This window comes from Xiphophorus couchianus, chromosome 15 (assembly GCF_001444195.1).
Source record: "Xiphophorus couchianus chromosome 15, X_couchianus-1.0, whole genome shotgun sequence".
Taxonomy (NCBI): Eukaryota; Metazoa; Chordata; class Actinopteri; order Cyprinodontiformes; family Poeciliidae; genus Xiphophorus; species Xiphophorus couchianus.
This window is the reverse complement of record NC_040242.1, coordinates 4,146,446-4,150,292: the sequence shown is the minus strand read 5'-3', so window position 1 is coordinate 4,150,292 and position 3,847 is coordinate 4,146,446. Positions and strand designations below refer to the sequence as shown.

Below are 3,847 nucleotides of genomic sequence, written 5' to 3'. Positions count from 1 at the left end.
AACAAACCAGAGAATCTGAGCTTAAAAACGAGACACAAAGAGTCAGAGAGAGAAATCAACCTGCAGCTCCACTCACCGTCTCTCATTTCTAACGTCTGGCAGTTTTTAAAATTCATAATTATATTCCTAATAATTAACTGTTAATGAATAAATAATTTCACTTTTCAAGGTGAATATATAATCACAATCAGACCTGGACTGTTTATGGACCTTACCACAGGGGCCGCTTTTCATTGGCTGATGCCCATTCTACGTGGTCACGTGCGTTGCCGTCTCACAAACACACTTAGCTTCCCGTTAGCTAAGTACAGCATAATGGCAGAACTGATACAACTTCTACACCTTGAAGCCTGTCTGCTACACAGTCTTACGTTAGCTAAACAGATCAATATGCAATGTGTCTGTATCTGACATACAGTATAGATTTTATTTTAGCAGAAAAGGCTTTGGACTAAACTGTTACTCCTGTTAGCCACGTTAGCACCAAGTACAGCTAGTCAGTCAACCATCGCTGTGTTCAGGGAAGCGCTGATTAATAATTGAGAAATAAATATCAAGCCTGGAAACTTGATATCGTAACGGACTGAATGTTATGTTTTTAACCTAATCTTTGCTCGTCTTGCAGGCGGTTGCCACGGTAACAGGTGTGCTTAAACTACAAAGAGAGAGAGTAAAAAGGTAGGAGTGGTTTTGAGTTGATCACCTGTTCGGGTTATTTTACCTTTGTTTACCTTTGCTGTGGCGCATTACAGCCGCTGTAGTTTCTAAACGTTGGACTAATTACCTCGTTCGTTTGTGAGTTTACGTCATTCACAACAAACATCACATAGAACAAATATATTTCATAAAATTTTAACAAACAAATGGCTTCTACCGCGGTAATTATGTGAAATTAAATTAATTATATCCCAACTTCAGAAGATTTGCCTTTACCTTTACAGAGCTCTTTGGTTCCTCCTATCGGTCTGTAGCTTCTCATATTGAGGTCAAAGTTCAGATCTACCATAACTGACTGACACCTGCTGGCCTCAGGTTTGCAACCAGCTTGTGACTGAGAAACCAGTAACCTCCTCCCAGATGATGACATGAACCTGTTAGTTCCTCTGTCCATGTAGTAGCTGATATATTGTGAAAATCCGGTAGAAATGATGCACTAATCAGTCATGTTTACATAGAAACAACGAGGCTTTGTTTTGTTTGTGAGACTTGCGGTCACGTGGGTTGGTTGTGGGCGGAGCTTGGTAAGGTCCATTCAAGTTCAGTAAAAGAAACTTCTTCCTCGGTGGTGCAATAGGAGCGTGGTGTCTGCCCCAGAGGGAACTAGAGCTCCCCCTAGTGACCACTTTGCGCCACAACTGCAAGAATACAGGCTGATGTGTGCCTTATTTAAAAGTTGTGTTTGTGCTAAAGACCAAACATAAACACACACATTTCAGTATTTTCTTATTTATTTAAATTTATTTTTACTCATTTTTGGACTCAGTTTAATATTTATTAGATGTTTAATGTATTTTTGCCAATTCACCTACTGTACTTGTCTTGTTTGCCACTTTACCTGCCAAGTAATAAATCAAATAAAATATGTAGAAATTTGTGACTTAGAGCTGGAATTTGAACCTGATCTACTGAAAAAGTGTATTTTTCAGTGTATTTTTCAGTGGATCACTATAAAAAACTATAATTTTTTTGTAACCATTACTTTTAAAGAGAAAACATTTGTTAATTAGCAGGACGGCTTCAGTCATCAGGCAAACTTTAAACATTCTTCATCTGAATTTTTAAGTTCTGAAATTACATTAAGTATTGAATATATAAGGTTTAACTGGGCCAGATGTAATGAGGATCAGTTTAGTACAACCAGTAATGTTGAAAGTATTTATTATTATTTTGGTTCTTTTAGTCGATCTTCCTGCTCAGCCAGAGTTTATGTTCAGGTTTCTTTTTGTGATGGTTCATATTTTCTTCCTTTTATGCGTCACCACTTTGAGTTTCTTTCCTGCTGCCTTTGTTCAGCTCACAGTGACTCAGCCTCACGCCCGGCTGCAGAATGCCGTCCGTCTTCGTTCCTGTCGAGTTTCTGTCCCTCGACCTGCTGCTGCCTCCGTCTCCGTCGGACCTCACTGAGCTCACAAACTGTTTATTCTGCTTCAGTCACTGACATGAAGAGGATCTCAACCTGGACGGGAATTTAACCAGGAAACATTGAATCTGTTGCTTTTTAAATCTGTTTCTGTGTCTGTGGAGCAGCAGGTGTGTCTCGCCTGAGTGATGCGGCTGATAACCAGCAGGTGAGACCTGCTTTTATGAGCAGCAGGAATCCAGCCGAGCAACAACCTGCCAAACTTCCTGGTCTCTCAACATTCCTGCCCAGGTTTCGCTGCGGCCTTTAAATCTTTTCTTTGTGTTTAAAGACGGAGATGAGATGGACCTGATCTCCGCTGGTCCCTGCAGGACCCAAACAGACTCCTCAGGTGGAGATGAAACATATCAGTGGACGTCAAGAAATCAGAATCAGAAAGTTGAAATCATACCTGATAAACTAATGAAGGCTCTGTTTTTCAGAATAAAAGCCCAATCTAAGCTCATGTTTTCTCCATATTTACCACAGAGCAGCTGTTAGCATCCATGAGCTAAAGGAAATATTTTAGTTAAAATCCTCTTTTAAATAAATTGTTTAAGTCTTAAAGTGACGCCTGCAGCAGCCGAGACATTTTGAAGCCTTATGAATAAATAATATCATCAGCATAATGTCAAACTTTATCTGAAGTATAATTGACCTGATTTCACTTTAGTGAGACAGTTTGTGTAAAATAAAGTTCATTTTGACGCGTTTGCTGACCTGATTAAATCCCAGATCAATTTTTAGGATCATTTTGAAAACAGTTTCAGTCAAAGTCGTCGTTTCAAACTCCAGTAATTAAAAACAAACCTGATGAAAGAAACAAATATTTAGAGTAAAATGAATAAAGGAACAGAAAGTTTCCCAATCTGCTTTTTACCAAAACAAATTAGTTAATGACATTTAAGATTAGAATATCAATATTAAACCATTAAAAACACCTTTTAATTACAGGAACAATGAAAGTCATGTTTAAACCTGGTTAAACGTTAATATCTAATATCAGCCTCATCTGAACACATATTTACTGAGTATAAATGAACTTTATAATCATGTCAGAGCAGAAAGATGCATCTGTTCTCTTCTTATCTGCACAATTTATGTTTCTCTATATGGCAAAAAATAAAAACCACCCTGAAGGATCCGTCTGACCTGCAGACTCGACCTTTAACCTCTGTCCACCAGGAATATTAAATAAAAAAGATCAAAGATCAGGTTTCATCTCCCTGCAGTCAGCCTGACATTTTAAATATGTTTTATTACTTCATTATATTTTCTGCCTTTATTTTGTTATTGTTTAATTCACTGGTTGGACGACAACTGAATAATTTTTGTACATAATATTAAAAAATCTAACATGTTTTCAGAAAATGAGCAAGTTGAAATGTTTCATTTTGATGTTAGAATTATATTATATTATATTATATTATATTATATTATATTATATATTTTCCTTGTTGGATTAATAAAGCAGAAATGAAAATAAAATATTTTCTCATTGTGACTGATGAGCTGTTTGTTGGTCTGTCGGGTTTTTGGTTTCAGTCCAGAACAAATTTATCAGCTTCTAAACTAAATCAAACTAAAGTTCAAGAAACTAACAAACCACAAAATCAACCATTTAATTATTTACTGAATAAACATAAAACCAAACTGGAAAACAAAATAAAAGCCCAAGATAAATTTCTAGACAGTTTAAATGATAATTCTGGGTTTTATTGGCATTAA

General features: G+C 36.6%; 1 long non-coding RNA gene across 1 annotated transcript; it reads left to right on the top strand.

Annotated features, from left to right (window-relative positions):
* Positions 1-648: 648 nt before the first annotated feature.
* LOC114158208 (uncharacterized) lies at positions 649-2,580 on the top strand. The gene is made up of 3 exons (XR_003598361.1): positions 649-678; positions 2,152-2,288; positions 2,412-2,580. It is a non-coding gene; the product is annotated as an uncharacterized LOC114158208 (long non-coding RNA).
* Positions 2,581-3,847: the final 1,267 nt, after the last annotated feature.